Source organism: Hemitrygon akajei, chromosome 7 (assembly GCF_048418815.1).
Source record: "Hemitrygon akajei chromosome 7, sHemAka1.3, whole genome shotgun sequence".
Lineage (NCBI taxonomy): Eukaryota > Metazoa > Chordata > Chondrichthyes > Myliobatiformes > Dasyatidae > Hemitrygon > Hemitrygon akajei.
The window spans coordinates 150,407,364-150,425,763 of NC_133130.1; the positions used below are offsets into that span (position 1 = coordinate 150,407,364).

Sequence of the window (18,400 nt, forward strand, 5' to 3'; positions counted from 1 at the left end):
AAAATCTGGCTTTTTCAGTAATGGCCTCTGATAATGTCAAATTGGCAAGCTTACATGTTGCGTAAAATGTTTACAGAAACTTAGTTTGACATCACTAAACTAAACTGTATAGTTTGATTGAACAATGAAATATGATCATTATGTTCTTGCAATGCTCAGTTCCTTGTATTTTATTTGTTGGTGCCCATCAATACCATGGACTGGAAAAGAATAAGAAATGATCTTCCCCTAAATAATTTGAGTCATAAAGGGAATAGGACCTTTGGCTCACTAAGACCGTGCCAACCATTAAATCAGAGCCAGAATCAAAATCAGGTTGAATATCACCGGCATATGTCGTGAAATTTGTTAACTTTGCGGCAGCAGTTCAGTGTAATACTCCACACTCTCACCATCCTCTGAGTGAAGAACTTCTCTCTCGTGTTCCCCTTAATCTTTTCACCCTTAACCAATGTCCTATAGTTGTAGTCTCACCCAACCGCAGTGGTAAAACCTCGCTTCAATTTATGCTGTCTATACCCCTCATAACTTTGTGTACCTCCATCAAACCTCTCCTCAGTCTTTTACATTCTGTTGAATTTTTCCCTATAACTCCTGTCCTCAAGTCACTGGCAAATTCCTTGTGAATTTTTTCTGCACTTTTTCAATCTTATTTACACCTTTCCAAAACTGCACATAATGCTCTAAATTAGGCCTCACTAATGTCTTATACAATTTCAACATAATCTCCCAACTCTTGTACTCAGTACATGGATATATGAAGGACAATGTGCCAAAACCTTTCTTTATAACCCTGTCTGTGACACCACTTTCAAGGAATAATGGATCTGTATTCTCAGATCCCTTTGTTCAGCCACACTCCTCAGTGCCCTACTTCTCACCACATAAGACCTATCCTGGTTGGTCTGCCCAAAGTGCAAATTTTTATACATGTCTGCATTAAATTCCATCCGCCATTTTTCAGCCCATTTTTCAACCTGGTCCAGATCCCGCTGCAAGCTTTAATAGTCTTCCTCACTATCCACTACACCCCAATCTTGGTGTCATCCATTGATTTGCTGATTGAATTTATCACATTATGAACCAGATTGTTGATATAGATGACAAACAGCAATGGGCCCAACACCAATCCCTGTGGCACAGGCCTCCAGTCAGTGAGGCAACCATCTACAACCTCTCTCTGGCTTCTTCCGTGAAGCCAATGTCTAATCCAAGTTAATACCTCATCTTGAATGCTAACTGACTCAACCTTCTAGACCTGCCTCCCATGTGGGACCTTGACCTTGACAAAGGCCTTGCTAAAATCCACGCAGATTTTATCCACTGCCTCGCCTTCATCAACTTTAATAGTAACTTCCTCGACAAACTCGTAAGATTGGTTAGACACAACTTATCATGCACAAAGCCGTATTAACAATCCCTAATCAGTCCTTGTCTATCAAAATATTTATATATCCTCGAGCCTGGAGAGAATTGTGTGAGTTTGGATAATGTAAGTATCCAAGTCTGTCCTGCTTTTTATCGTGATTTACTGCAGTGCTGAAAATTCACAACCTCCTGCTTAGCATCCTTGAAGACCTCCTGGAAAAGACTCTAAATCTAAATAAGAGTTCTGTCATTTGGATGTTGCAGATGTCAGGAAATGGGCTTAAATTACAAAATGATAATATATTTACTTAACCTCTTTTTTAAATAGCTTTCAATAAAATGCAAAACAAAACCCTGAAATTTACAGATAAGTGGAAAAGCATAAAAGGATTAGAGAATTGAAAGCGAAGTTAGGACAACGATGCGAATGAACTGGGGGGGGGGGGTGTGGAGTTGTGGGGGTAATAGAGGGAGAGCAATAATGTAATCTGTTTCCAAGCTAATCATGAGGGGAACAATCCAAAGCATAGATACAGTGATCAGTGCTGCACTTTTGGTTGTGTGTGGAATACCTTGGTGTTAAAAATAAATGCAACCAGTCTACAAATTTGGCTAAAGATTCTGGAACCTGGACAAAAAAAAAAAGAGAACACTGGAAGAACTTGTTGGGTCAAGCAGCAAGTCTGCAGGCAAAAATAGGACATACATTTTTTGCCTCCACAATTGCTGCTTGACCTACTGAATTATTCCAACATTTAATGTATCTGGCTGCTGCTTTCCACTGAGTTTTGTGTTAGGCTTCAAATCATCTTCACTCCTTATGAACTGAAATTCCCTTTGTTCCCCAATGGAAAACATTTCCCCACAGTGTTATTCAAAGAGCTGGAAAGTTTTTCTGCTTTATCAGTCAATGTCGAACCCTCATGTAAAACAGGTTATGAGATCATCGCACTGTTAGCTGTGAGATTTAGTGGCATGGGATCACCACTTTTTTTATTTATTTTATTTTAAGATACAACATGGTTACAGGCCCATTCAGCATAACAAGCCCATCCTGCCCAGTTACACTCATGTGATTAATTAATCTACCAACCTGTACGTCGTTGGAATGTGGATGGAAACTGGAGCTCCCAGAGGAAACCCGCATAGTCACGTGGAGAATGTACAGACTCCGTATAGACAGTGATGGGAATTGAACCCAGTTTACTGGCACTATAATGGCATTACACTTGCCGCTACATTACCTTGCAGTCATACAGCATAGAAAATGTTTTCCCCCAATTCCCTCTGAATTTCTTACTTTAAACAAATAGACTCTAGTTTAGATGCTGCTGCCATGGGGAAATCTTATTATTATCTACACTGGTTACCTACTGTCTACTTTCATTGCAAGAGATCAAAAATATGCTTGTTATGAAATTCTGTAAGACCCTTTGAGATATCCTGTGGATATAAAACTCACAGCATTTATAGTTCATTCTTTTGTGGATTTTATTGTATTCTTGCTTTTGGATTTCTGTCCTTTGTAGTACTGTACAAGTAGAGTTGTCGAGATGGATATAATTGGTCTTCATTTAAATAATAATTACAAGAGATACCATAAACATCGCTTTCTCTAACCTCTGGTAATTTCTCCCCCTCATCTCTTTGCCTCAGCTGCCTATCACCATCTCCTTCCTTCTGCTCCCCCCCATAGTCCACTCTGCTCTTCTTTAGATTCCTTTTTCAGCCCTTTAGGTTTTCCACCTGTCATCTCCCAGCTTCTCACTTCACCCCCCCCTCCCCCTCACCTAGAATCACCTATCCTTCCAGCTTATATTCCTTCCTCCCCCCCACCTTCTTATTCTGGGTTCTCCCCCCCCCACTCCCAATGAAGGAATACGACTCTTTATTCAACTCTTTATTCCTTTCCAGAGATGCTGCCTGACCTGCTGAGTTCCTCTAGCATTTTGTGTGTGTCTTCATTGAAGTACAGTTTGTGTTGGCAATGGCCTGGATGCATTCTAGGAATGATATGATTAGACTTGCTCAAAACTGCAGTGGGAAAATAGTTGGTGTGTAATGAAGTGTTAGTCCTTTTTCAGTTGGAAGACAAGGGGACTTAAGAGTGGAGGCGTATATATATCCTCATTGTCAGTGATGACCAGATTTAGTTGAGGAGCAGCTTCAATCAGAAACTTAATGAATTATGTTGAGCTGTTTATAGGATAAATTTTACAAGGTTTGTGGAATGAATAGCCTTGATGGAGCAAGTGACCTTTTCTTGTTTGAACTTGGTAGAAATATATCAACTGTGGAATGCAGATTGGAAAGGTTGCTTGCAGAGATTCTGTGTACAATGTTACTTACAAAGCATCACTGGCATTTGAATTCTTAATAAATCCTTCATGGCGGAAGAAAAAAGGACTCATTGGCACTTTCAGATCTGTGACTTATTATTTAATTACATTCAGCTAGTGTCTGCAACTTGAAATTTCAAGTCAAGTCAAGTTGCTTTTTATTGTTGTTTCGACCATAAGCTACTGGTTTATGGTAGCATCAACATAATTCTCATATATCTCATATTTACAGACAAAACTATTTAGTCCATTGATTCCATGCAGGTTCTCAGATTATCCACTCCCCCACTTATCTCCCTAGAAGCCAGTGCTCTTACATCCGTCTCATTCTGCCCTGATACTCCACCTCCCACAGTATAGCTAGTTCACTACAGCTGATTAACCTACCAACCAGCACAAATCTAGGATGTGGGAAGAAGCAGATGAAAACTGACATGATTGTAGGCAGAAGGGGAATACTCCACTAAGACAGCAGTGGTGGCCAGTGCTGAACATGTGTCACGAGAGTTGGGTGGCAGCTGCGTGGCATGCAGTCCCATTCTGTCTCCCAACAGCACATAGCAGAGAGCCTGTCAGGAGAGTTCCGATATTCAGATTTTGCAACTGAGCCCAACAGGCAAACAGTTGTGTGGCAAGCGAGGGAGAGAGAGTGCCTTCAAGCAGCTTGGCCCCACTAACAATCTTCAAAAGAATGAAAGTCAGAAATGATAAAAGATAATCTTTTAAAGATGCAACACGCATTCCTGCAGAGATTAGACCATCTGATGCTTCTGAAAAAAGATCAAGCCCTTCAGAAGCAAAATGATGGCAAGTGTGGCATGGGCTAGAAGCCTATTATGGGATTTATCACAGCACAGTTTTCGGGTCCTTAGAGTCTGAGAAAAACCTTGAAGCAAACTTGTCCCTGGATCTTTACTTTGATGTCACCTCAAGTAAAGAGAAAAGAAAACTACCTGTATGCCTGCATATTTTGATTCCTGACATAATGGAGATTTTTTGACATGTTGGTCACTGGGAACAGAAAAAAGTGTATGAAAATGGAAACATTCTTCTCCAGCCCTTGACCTTTCCCATCTACCTGGCTTCACCTATCACCTTCCTGCTAGCCTCCTTCACTGTTGCCAGCTTTTTATTTTGGCGACTTCCCCCCTTCCTTTTTGGTCCTGAAGAAGGATCTCAGCCCGAAATGTTAACTGTTTCTTTATTTCCGTAGATGCTGCCTGACCTGTTGAGTTCCTCCAGCATTTTGTGTGCATTGCAGAAGAAAATGTATAATTACCAGATAGTACAGTGATGTACCCAGGAGAGGTGCTGCCTCTCAGCTCCAGCAACTAGGGCTTAATCCTAACCTCCTGTGTTGTCTTTGTGAAATTTGCATGTTCTTCCCTTACAATGTGGATTTTGTGAAGGGGAGAACATATAAATGAGAGCATCTCGGTACTCGAGTATCCTCCAACAACACAAAGTCGAAGATGCTGATGAGACAATTGCCCACTATAAATTGCCCTTAATGTATAGATGAGGGATAGAATCTGGGGGTGTGAGGGAGATGGACAGAAATGTGGGCAAGAATAAAATGATTTAGGATAGGATTTGAGTCAAAATGAGTATTTGACAGTACCATCTGCACAGTGAAACAGAGGGCTGTTTCCATGTTGTCGATTGCTCTATGACTTCAGTTTTGTGTGATAGGTATAACAATGAGCTTTTGAGCCCACCAGATACAATGGTTTTTTGTGACATTGGAATTGGGAAAATTGTTTATTGATGTGCATGTCTGCAGTTAACTCTAGACAAACAAAACCGAGTTGATTGCAGTCGACAGTAGAAAAGTGCCTGAAACTGAACAACGATCATTTGCAATCCCCACAGTGTGATTCTACCACAGCCAACGTCATCATTCCTCCCTAAGCCTCATACTGTTCTGAAAAATTCAAATTGGCATCTCTGCATTCCCTGGGTTGTTATTGCTTTCTTTGGAATGTTGCTGGAACAAGTGTTGATGCGATCTCTGAGTGGTGGCTCAGGGGAGTGTTAAAGGCTGATGATATGATGGGCTGAGTCAACAGTGACAGGCGTACTGTTATGAACTTGAGGCTGCTAAAAGAATAAAGACACTGTGTAATTACAGCTGTAATTCAATCCCCCCACAGCGTCAGAGAGAGCAACTCTTGCCAGCTTGTTGCTCAGTTTGTGTAGCACCTTCCTTTGGTCAATTAAAAGTCCTCCAAACAGAAACATGCATTGTGTGGTGAGGGATATTACTTGGCAGTGTCTGTGAATCACCTTGAAGTTTAAACTGCCTCCAAGCTCCCACAGTCTAAAGATGTACTTGTTGGTAGGTTAATTGGTCATTGTAAATTCTCAAGTGATTAGGCTAGGGTTAAATTGGTGGGTTGCTGGGCAGCGTGGCTCGAAGGGCAGGATGGGCCTATTCTGCACTGTATCTCAATAAATAAAATTTTAAAAAAGCTAAGATGCAGAAGTAACCTTCATACATTTCTGAAAAAAATTGCTTCCTTTTAAGGAATTACCCGTGCTAATGATGGAGATAGCAGTTTTGTTTCAAGCGAACTGTGGAATTCATCAATCAGGATGGAACTGTAACAGTTTGTGATTTGAAATGCAGAGATAGATCATACTGTGTGTTTCAGTGTGGTTGAGCTTCGTACAGGATGGCCCTATGTTGACCCCAGTGGATGAGTATACCACGAGTACAAGGCCTGATGGCCGAGCAATTCATAAAGAATGTCTTTACTTATTTATGTGATGGGTTTATTCAAAATAATCTAAAATCCTTTAATTAAATGTAATTGAAATTGTAGCGCAGATTTGCATGTATCAATAAATCAAGGTTAGTGGATGTCTGCAGTAATGTCAATTGGACTGCAATTTTGCTGTGATTTTCTCATGAATTTGTAACTTGAATGGTGTGACTGTAGAGAGTAGGACCAATCCTTAACCTGAAGGTGAAACACTACTGCTACATTATGTGACGGTAAGACCACTTCATGAGTGGCGGGATGGAGATACGTCTCTACCACAGGAGGTTGTAAGGAGCTCCTTCCCTCTCTTAGCCTTCAGGTCATCCTTCAGCAAGGTGTAGCATCTGCTTAGCCCCCCAACCCCATGATCAGGGTCACGTGAAGCCATGGGAGCAGGTGGTGGATGGTCGTATGAACAGCTGGTACACATCACAAATTCTAATTATGCAACCACTGACACGAGGCAGACAATCTCTGAGGAGTGTCGATAATGGCTGGGGTCACCTGTCTTGTAAAGACACTCCCCAGAAGAAGGCAATGGCAGACCACTTCTGTAAAAAAACATCTGCAAAGCACAATAATGGTTAAGGACCATGATCACCCACATCATATGACATGGCACATAATGATGATGATCAAGGCCACTCCCCGAGGAGTCAGGTGGGCAGGATTCAGCTTCTCCAGCTCCTCTAGCATGGCCCTGAGGTCATTCTTCTTTGAGAAAAATTCATCACCTTCTACTTCCTTAGACCCTTGCCTCGGGTGGTACCTCCAATAGCATGGCAATCTGTTGCCTTGTCTCTTAACCGCTGCTACTTGGAATTAAAACTAATTTACAGTGGTCCAACATTTCAAACTGTGGATGCAATTAAGATCTGGCCTTCTCATGTAACCACACCATGAAGGGCAACAGTGAAGTAAAGCTCAAGACATTTTGTATCTAAGATTCATTTCAGTTTGACGTACACACCTAAGGCCCCGTATTCCCAGTTGAATACCTAAAATACATTAAGCAACATGTGTTAATTTTGCTACTCCAGCCTCAATTCCCTGCTCTGTGTTAGTTCAGTGGAGTGATTTTTGTTTTAGTCATGCTCAAGGTCAGTATCACCAACATGCAATATGAAACTTCCCAAATTCAATATAATTCCAAGAGAAATTGTGGATAACCACAACACAAACAGTATATCCTCATTAGAGAATTGATCAGTTTGAATGTTAATCCAGTTGATGGGTCACATTATTTTAGTCATGTTCCTTGTTCCCATCCATGCCAATCCAAAACTGTCAGAAGTAAACAACTCATGAATAAACAGCTCCCAGTTCATGCTGACTCTTCTCCAAGTCCAAGTTGTTATTAGCACTTTGTCCCCTGCTTGTTATTTCTGGTAAACCACAGATTAATTTATGTTCACATTTGTCTTTATCTCCCCTATCTTCATACTCCTACTTTAAATCAAATTCATAATGGGCATGCCTGTGGTACATAAAAATATATTGTCCTTTTTACATCAAGGCCTATCAGAAACATTTTTTGAACTTCAACAATGTTAAGTGAGGACGAGCTTCAGTATTGTGTATACATGGATCATTTTTATTCAATCAGGAGCCAAATGATTGGCAGAAAGTAGTGTAATTGAACAGTTTACAATTCTGTTCAAAAGAAGACCTCTGATGCCAAGGCAGGTCTGCGAACTATCCCAAATGACTTTTCTTCGCCACTGTAACTGATTCTGTGAAGTGAATATTCTTACGTCAGTAGCCCATTCATACCTGTGGTACTTGATCTATCGCTGGAACACCTGTTCTGCTTGCAGTGTGTCAAATGGACTGAGTCAGATCTCGTCAGTGATCCGCTTTCATTGTGACGTGGGGTAAACATATGATGACGCACAAAAGATATTTCAGCACCAGTTGCTGCTCTGTCTGATCCAAATCTGCTCCAAGATCAGGATTACATTCTTATACATGAAATAGAAAATATTACTGTGAATGATTATATTCCATATGTCAACTTCCTTATGTCCTGTGACTGTAAACATAAGGTATTCTTACAATCATTGTCTTAAAATTATTTTAGGATGAACAGAAGGATAATGGAAAATAATATTGTGTGTGTGTGTTTGTGTGTGTGTGTGTGTGTGTGTGTGTGTGTGTGTGTGTGTGTGCATTTTTTGAATGTTCTATGTGATTGATGTACAGCTCAGTTTGCAATTCCCCGTGATCTCTGAATATGTAAGATGGCTGCTCTCCAATTTTCTGAATAAGCTCAGATGGGTCTACAACCTTTAGAGGAATTGTAGAACAGTCAATCCTTTGAACAGCCTTTCAAATCCAGTTCCCTGGAAGCTTTGTGGGAATTTGTATTTCTTGGCTTATAACAGATCATGCCAGAGGCAAAAACAGATGACAAAAATTTCCATTTAAGTTCCATTTTTAATTGCTCATTGGAAGCAATTCCCACCCTGATTAAGTTGTGTATAGCCTTAGGAATGCAGTCAGCGGTTTTATCTTGCACATGCTCTGAGCACATAAACCAAATTCAGCTCTCTATTAAGGAATTGTGCGTGTTAACTTCATTGTGGCTCAGGCACTCAAGGATGCAAGCAAAGGCACAGGCCCTTCCGCACTGCTCCTTTTAGCCTTGCAATTGTCATTCCAAAATAAAGAGGCATTATACATAACATGTGTACTCACAACATGAAAGCTGCATTCAGTTACTCAAAGGCAGCACATTAAAATTCCTGCACTTGTCTCTGAAATGGGTTAAAGACTCCATATAAAACAAAGTTGAAATTTATATGTGGCCCATGGGTCACAGCTTCTAGGATTAAAGAAAAGCGAAATATCTAATTGATGTCCTTAAGATGATGAAGTTAGCATCACAGAGAGAAAAAAAATGATCTTCTCTGTTGAGGAAGACCAAAAGAAGGGGATATTAATTTCAACAGGCCATTGAAGAGTGATGAGAGGTACAACTGCTTCCCATAAAAGGGAATTGAAATCTCAGACATTGTCAGAATATCTCTTGAGGCTAGGTTAATTAAATAAGTTGAACGCAAGGCTGATTTATGTTCAGCAAGAATATAATTTGAAACAAATATGAAACATTATTTAATATGAGTACAAGTCCTTTGGCCCACAGGGCTGTACTGAGCCTTTAACCTACTCAAATATCAATCTAAGCCTTCCCTCCTTATAGTTCGCCATTTTTCTTTCATCCACATGCATATCTGAGAGCTTCTTAAACTCCTCTATCACCACCCCTAGCAGCACATTCCACATATGTACCAATTTTAGTCTGAATAAAACTATCATTGACATCCTCCCATATATGTTTCTGGCTATCCACTCTATCTATACCTCTTTTCATCTTATATACCTTTATCAAGTCACATTTAATTCTCCTTTGTTCCAAAGAGAAAGCCTTAGCAGTCTGGTGTTGTGCTTTATTCAGCTAGGCCTTCTAATATACACTAACAAATTACAACAGATTTAGAATGGATCAAATTATATGCATATTTATTACTTGCAAGGGAAGGTCTACCTCCTTACGTTAAGTTGGTAGGTAGCTTCAGTCTACAGCTCAGAACAAACCATTTTTATATCTTTACAGAGACCAGCAATTCATCAGCTTTATGCCTTTGAGGTCATTCTATCTCATAATGGAATTCCTTCCTTATCTAAGTCTATGCATCTGTTCTGTAATCAGTCAATCTGTCATTTGAGGCTTCTCCTTCACAGAACAGCTATGTCCTGTTTTTCTCTGTTATCAAAGCATTCCCTGTCATAAATACAAACACCTTTCTTGTAAACGTCCATCCAAGCCAACAAAGTACCCTGGGATCACACAGGCTTCATCTTCTCACATTACATTTTACAAAGTCTATAAATTCATAAGTCTTCAGGATTACAAATATATTTCCACACTGGTAAATCTCCTCTGTGTGCTCTCTAAAGTTACCACATCCTCTTGTAATAAGATGACCAGGACGGAACATAATATTCTAAGTGTGGTGTTGCCAAAGTTTTATAGAGCTGCAGCATTACCTCACGGCACTTGAATTTTCAATCCCCCAACTAATGAAGGGCACCCTTCTTAACCAGCCTTCCAACTTCTGCTGCAACTTTGAGGAATCTACGGACATGGACTCAAAATGTAATAATCCCAATGTGTCTCAGCTAACTGGAATCTACTGTATTTGTTTTTGGTGACTTTGTGTATTTGCACAGTAGCATTTCCAAACTATCATCATTTAAATGATACTATAACATTCCAGCAGGAACATTTGAAAGGTAATTCACAATTATATATCATGTTATACCATGTTGTAATGCATCTACCATGTACTGGCTCATTCACTTGACTTGCAAAATCTTCTTGAACCTTTTTTACATCCTGCTCACGACTCACAAACTAGATTCATGTTTTCAAAATATTTAGAAAGGTTACATTAAGTTCCCTCATCCATTTCAGTGATGTACATAGGGAATAGGTAGCAGGGTGGAGTTAAGTGTCCACCAAAGGAGGTGTAAAGCGCTCCTTCCCTCCACTAGCCTGACAGTTACCCTGGGAAAAGGTGTACCACCTGCTTAGCCCTCTGATCAGGGTCATGTGAAGCCTGGGAGCAGGTGGTGGATGATAGTATGTGGAGCTGGTGTATATGACAAGTCTTTGTTGTGCGACCACTGATACCAGGTAGATAATCTCTGAAGAGTATTGGTAATGGCTGGGATCACCTGTCTTGTAAAGGCACTACCCGGAAAGGCAAACCACTTCTGCAGAGAAATTTTCCAAGAACAATCATGGTCATGGATAAGACTATGATTGCAAATGTGATACAACATGGCACATAATGATGATGACATAGGGAATAGTTGGGGTCCATTCATTTGTCTCCATGATACCCACAAGCCTGATACACAAAAAAGTGTGATTTATTTCCTAAATCTCAGTTTCCTCTTTAGCAACCAACTTTCAATTAATGCATGTATCTTACTCCCAATTCCATATGCTTTAATTTTGCATATTAATCTCTTTTGTAGGAATTTATCAAAGACCACCTGAAAATCCAGATACACTAATTGTCTTCATTAATCAATTATTTTTACTTACATCAGTATGGTTAGAGAGTACTTATGTTATTCTCTCTCATATTCTATTTTCCCTCTGTTAATCAACTCCTGCTCTTTTGTTACTAATTCTAAATTAACCTTAGTCCACAAAACAGTTTTGTGGCATCTCTTTGGATCAAAAGATGCCCCTTACATCTTTTTAAGACATGGATAGTTTGCTTTTTCTTTCGTGTTCTTGCTCAGAAAGGAGTGCATAACTGCTTATAGAAACTGTATTGTTAGACATTGTCGATCCATTCTTATTTTTTAAAATAAATCTCCCAATCTATTATAGCCAATGCACATCACTGAATTTGGAACCTTGGTTTCAGATTAAACTATTGCATCTCATTCAAGAATATGTTACGGACCTTTTCCCTCATGGACTCCTTGCATGAAGACTAGCAACTAAGCCCCCCTCAGTGCCATCTCTTGGATATCCTGTTCGCTGGTTGGCTTTGCAACATACTGGTCTGAAAAGCATTCTCATGCATTCTCCAGGAATTCAGTTTCTTCAGTAGTATTGCTGATTTGCTTTATAAGAAATAGGAGCAGGAGTAGGCTATCTGGCCCATCAAGCCTGCTCCACTATTTATTAAGATCATGGCTGATCTGACCATAGACTCATCTCCACCTACCTACCTTTTCTCCATAATCCTTAGTTCCCCTACTATGCAAAAATCTATCCAGCTTTGTCTTAAATGTATTTACTGAGGCAGTCTCCACTGCTTTATTGGACAGAGAATTCCACAGATTCACTACTCTCTGGGAAAACCTCATCTCCATCCTAAATCTGTTCCCCCAATTCTTGAAACTACGTCCCCTGGTTCTTATCTCACATATCAGTATAAAAACTTTCCTGCCTCTATCTTATCTATCCCTCTCTTAATTTAATATGTTTCTATAAGATCTCCTTTCATTCTTCTGAATTCCATCGAGTATAGTCCCAGACCACTCAATCTCTCCTTATAGTCTAACCCCCTCATCTCTGGAATCAACCTAGTGAATGTCTTCTGCACCACCTCCAGGAGTCCAGAACTGCACGCAGTACTCCAGGTGCGGCCTCATCAGTACCCTGTACAATTGCAGCTTAACCTCCCTGCTCTTAAGTTCAATCCCTCTAGCAATGAAGGCCAATATTCCATTTGCTTTTTGGATAGCCTGCTGCACCTGCAAACCAAACTTTTGTGATTCATGCACAAGCACTCCCAAGTCGCTCTGCACAGCAGCATGCAGCAATTTTCTACCATTTAAATAATGGTAGGACCTGAGACCAAAATCAAGTATTATTCCTACCATACCCAATGTTTATGTGGTCTAATATCATATTTGATGTTGTTTCCTGAATTCGACATTGAAATACTCTGTAAGGAATGGTAGTGGGTTGAAGTGTAACAATGCTGGGCATACTGCTGAGCAGAAATACAGCTTGAGGAATTAGTGTCTTTGGCTTAGATCAAGTGTAGTTTCTGTGCAATCCGTAAGATACCACAGAAGCATCCCTCAGAGTTTATTCTGTAGAAACCACAGACCAATAATTTCCACTGACAACAAAGCAATGTCAGCCGGAGCAAGAGTACATTAAATAACATGCTAATGTGGAAATATTTACTGGCCCTCTATTGCTGTTTTGTCAAAATCCTGAACCACTGTCCAGTAACGTTATTATGCTGATTACATCTGTTAAAAAGATAGCTTATTGCAACCACACCAACCAGTTAAGAATAGATACTGGCTTTCCCAATGACACCCACATCCCGTGTCTAAATGTCTAACCCAAGAACACTAACTCACTACTTTTTAAAATTTTTATTTTATTTACTTAACTATTTTACATATGTACATAAACATACATACTGTAATTTACAGTAATTTTTCACTCTGATTACGGATTGCATTGTCCTGCTGCCGCAAAGATAACAAATTTCACAACATATGCCAGCGATATTAAACATGATTCTGATTCCGATTCTAAATGTAAAAAAAGACCTGACTGGTCTGGAGCTTTGAGCCCTCACATAATGGACAAGCAGGTACCTGGAGCTGCTGAAAAGTCCGAGCTCACCATAAAGGATGTCAATATATTGACAGTAATCTTTCCAAAGTTTGGAAAATGGTTCATCTGTGCTCTGGAGCTTCCATCATCTAAATTCAAGTCCGGGTAATCTCCAAACCTTGAGCTACTGAACCTCTGTTCTTACATCTATCCTCCAGTTAACACGTTTCAGTAGCTATCCTTCCAAACACAAACTCTCCTTTGGTCTCTTGAAGGGTAACTTCTGTCAGCCTCAAGGACTTGCCCATCTGTGGCAGCCGACATCTGCCAGCCATATTGATAGTCTGAATAACTGTAGCCATTGGTATAACTGAGACTAAACCAACTGACTGTTGAACATAACTGAAATGTCCCATCAATTTCCTTGCTTCATTGTGTATTAAACAGTAAATTACTGGTGTCCCTTGATACTGGACAGTTAGCATTTGTATTTAATAAGATTAATTGACTTATTTTACACATCTTTCCACACAGGTTTCCCTAATTCATAGGCTGTAATATTCTGTTTTGAAGGGTAAGCATTTGCATTTTGAGTGTTAAGGTAACATAGAAAAGTCTATTAATCCATTAAAACCCACTATTGGTAGCTTCACCTAGACTAGCACTTATGTTCATCCATATTCTTTGATCTCAGGCATTGAAGAATTTAATCAAGTTATTTCTCTTATATTTCAGTGGCACAGTGGTACAGCTAGCATAAGCTGCTGTTTTGTAGCGAAGACCTAGTTTCAATCCCAACCTCAGGTCTTCTTCCTGTGTTCCATGTACTTTCTCCGGATGCTCCAGTTTCCTCCCGTATCCCAAATATATGGAATGTGAATTGTCCAATGTAAATTGCCACTGGGGTTTAGATGAGTTCTAGAATCTAAGGGGAAGTGGGGTTGTGGTGGGAGCTGATAAGAAATGTGGAATACACAAAAATTGAGATTGATGGAGGCATATTGCATATGGGCAGTTGATGATTGGTTTAAGTTCAATGAGTCAAGTGGCCTATTTATCTGTTCCATCTCCCACAGCCTCTATGACTACTTTTTTTCCGGAAAGTAACAACTTCATCAAAGCTAAGACTTCTTATCTGATTAAGTATCTTCTCAGTGTAATGAATTTATTCGGCATTAGCAAGTGAAATGAGAGAGTTGCATGTCCTTGCATTTTGAACTCTGCCTTTTTTAACCCATTGCCTCAAAGAGTAGAAGTCTCTTGAAGTTACTCATAATAGAAGCCATTTGATTGCACTGAACATGTTTTCAAATTGTCAAAGAAAACGAGTCACTAAACAATGCTCAATTGAATAGAAGTTGGAAAAGAGTTGGTGCTATTCTTAGTGTGTTTAGCGTTTACAATTCTATTTGTGTGTTGCATTTGATTCTGAAGGGTGATGCAAATTTACATTACAATAGAGCTATTATAACTTGACCCATTTCATATTCATCTTTTGGCATCTGTAGACAGAAATATTTGCTAAGAGTATTTTTTTTGCCGAATATGACGATGCCCCCTTGCTCCATAGTGGGTACAGGCTAAATCAATAATGCATCTTGTGAGAAGGATGTCAGCTTTGGAAAAGCCAACTGCAGCCTTTAAATAGTTGTACTTCCTCCATTTTGAAAGGTATTAACCCCCTTAAATTAAGTCTTAACATCTTAAATTTGTTCAATCCTCAAATATTTGTTTTCAACAATTTAGATAGGCTTTTTTGCTTCACTTCACAAATACAAAATGGAGGAACAAAGTTATGCAGAATTCCTTATGATTCCTGCTGTTAGTGTCATTTCTCATCGTTTTGGTTGGTAATACTACCCAAACAGCAGCTGTCTTATGTCCCCAGGATTCAACCATAAATTCATCAATTTCAGATAATCTTTCAAATTTGTCTCTAGATTGGCCAGTTTAGATCATTTGCTTATAATAACACTGAACAAGTCTATATTTGGACCAAAGGCTTAATGCTCGCTTCTGGGGGAGCAGCCCATCAGCCCAATTCAACTTTCCATAATTTCCTGTATCACTGCATCTTATTCTCTCTCACACAAGCTTACCAATCCCCTTGTGATTTTGTTTTGCCATTAACTTCCAGTAAGGAGTAATTTGCAGCAGTTAGTTAACCTGTCAGCATGTCTTTGTCATGAAGGGGAGCTCAAGAAACAAGAAAGAGCAGAAGGAAGCCGCTCAAGCCTTCAAGCCTGCTCCACAATTCAATCTGATTGTGACCGATTTTCCCTAGACCTCAATTCCTCTTCTCTACCAACTGCACATAGCTTTTAAGTTTCTCGATCTTCTCAAACATTTATCCACCAGTTCTCTGAATACCAGCAGAGCTCTTGCTCTCTGCAAGAAGAAATTCCTGTGTACCTCTGTTTTAAGTGAGCAGTCCCTCAGCATGTACTCTAAGGCAGGTAAGTCAACATGACTCCATGGCCTGTACCCAAGGATTTTTAAAGGAACTGGCTCCTGAACCTATTCGTTGAAACCATTCACAACTGAGTTAGCTTCATGAGGGTGTCTGCAGCTAAGAAAACAAAAGAGAAATGGCTCTCTTAATAAAAAGATGGAGAAGACTATTGGGAAGCTATAGGCCAGTTTGTTTGCAAGATGCTTGAGTCAATAAGCCAAGAAGAAACAACTAATTATTTAGAAAAAGCTTAATATAATTAAAACAAAGTCAATATGGTTTTGTGAAAGATAAATCATGTTTGACAAATTTGCTCATATTCTCCTGGGATAATATAATCAGAGTCAATAGAGAGGAACTGCTGGGTGTACTTGGATTTCCAAAAGACTTTTGACAGGATGCCAAGTAGAAGGCTGATATACAAAATTGGAGCACGTAGTATTGGTGGATGTATTGTTCTGTGCTGTTTGAAAGATGTCTGTCAGATACTTGCAGTGTCCTCCATTATGAAGACAGCTTTCCTTTGTTTGCTTTTACCAGTTCCCCTGCCTGATACTCTGGAGTTACCCTTTCACTATAGATCTGTGGAAAGTCTTACTGTTTATTTTGATATTAACTGTCAGCTTTCTCTCTTGAACAACTCTCACTCCTCTGATCTGTCACTAACCCTCGCTACTTTGTGTGATTTAGTTTTCAATTCACCATTATCCTTAATTTTTTTAACCATGGATGGTTCATCTTTCTCATGGAATCTGTCCTTCAGTGTATTTACTCAGTCCATTCAGATAATGATTTCAGACGTAGGGTGTTTGCCCTCAGACAGCATCTGGAATATTGTTATGTGGTGATCACTACTGCTCTGGAGATCTTAACAACAGATCTCTTATTAATCCTTTCTCATTACAGAAGGTCAGAAGTAAAACACCATGTTCCCTGGTAGAATTGACTAAGTAGAAACTTTGGGTGCATCCACAAGTCTGTCCTCCATGATACCTTTGCTAGTTTGGTTGTGGTTGGCACCCATTTGTCTCAAAGGGCAATGGGTGATGATCAGCTTCATCATAAACTTGGATGGAAAGTATGGAGAACCTGAGATGCTCAGTTGTTAATATCCCTCTCTCGGCCTCACCAGTGTGGTCCAAAGGAAAGCTTATAAAGCAATACGTTTGGCACCAGCTTGGCTGCAGGACCTGCTGGAAGGATGTTCAAGGATGTCCAGCCAACTTAAGGGCTCTACTCCTGATTTGCTGTTTAGGTTTACTCTGGTAGCCTTCATCTCTCCCAAGGCTTGCCCACAAGGCAGTAGGGCTATCTGGTTCATGAGCATCAGGGCGTGTCCACATACCAGTGGGCCTGTGTGCTGCATGCGCAGGAGCCTGGCCTCCTCCCTGTCCTCTGTGGTTCAGCCTGAGTCTGAAAGGAGTTCAGTTTTACATGTGTCACCTGCGAGGGGGCACGACATGAGACTTGCTGTTGAAGAGGCTACGTGCTGGTAGGGAGAGACACACTCTCAGCTCTCCTTTTCGCAAGACTGCTAGCCAGCAGTGGAAGCTGAAAATGAGAGTGACAAGCACTACCCACCACACTACCACAATAGATGCATCACAGTATACATTATATATATATATATATATATAATAAAATATATTGCTCCCGTCTGTGTCTTCCCTGCTGTTCTTTACTACCACTCAAACTGGTTCCACATCATGATTCACTGCATCCATATCATGACTCAGTATAAAGCTGATACATTCCTTAATCAACAATGCTATCCCACTACCTGTCCCTTTTTAAAATCTTTTTCCCTTAAGTTCCAAGTCTTCATCACTCTGCAATCATGTCTTTATAATCACTATTGTTATATCCATATGTCACTGTTGTTGCAAATACAGCATGCATTCAGATAGAACATCAGGTTTTTACTTTTTATTGACGTTATTTCCTCCAGATTCAATTTCACTGGATATGTTTTCTACTGTTTCCAGTCACACTTCATTCTTTATTCTACCACTCACTTTTCTGTGTCATTGCTTTTTGTTTCATTTTTATTTATTAAACTTCCCCAACACTAGAGCCCTCTCTCCCATCTGTAGACTTGAGCACCTGAGGAAGGATGTATCAGAATCAGGTTTAGTATCACCGGCATATGTTGTGAAATTTGTTGCAGCAGCAGTACAATGCAATGTATAATAATAAAGAAAAAGACAGTGAATTGTATATTTAAAATAGTTAAAATAAATAAGTTGTGCAAAAATATAAATCAAAAAAGTAGTGAGGTAGTGTTCATGGGTTGAATGTCCTTTCAGAAATCGGATGGCAGAGGGGAAGAAGCTGTTTCTGAATCATTGATTGTGCCTTCAGGCTT

The 18,400-nt window shown here is 39.8% G+C and overlaps 1 protein-coding gene across 3 annotated transcripts in view; it reads left to right on the forward strand.

Annotated features, from left to right (window-relative positions):
- The window catches only part of brinp1 (bone morphogenetic protein/retinoic acid inducible neural-specific 1), a 403,545-nt gene that overhangs the window by 221,818 nt on the left and 163,327 nt on the right, over positions 1-18,400 (forward strand). The gene's annotated exons all lie outside the window — the stretch shown is intronic.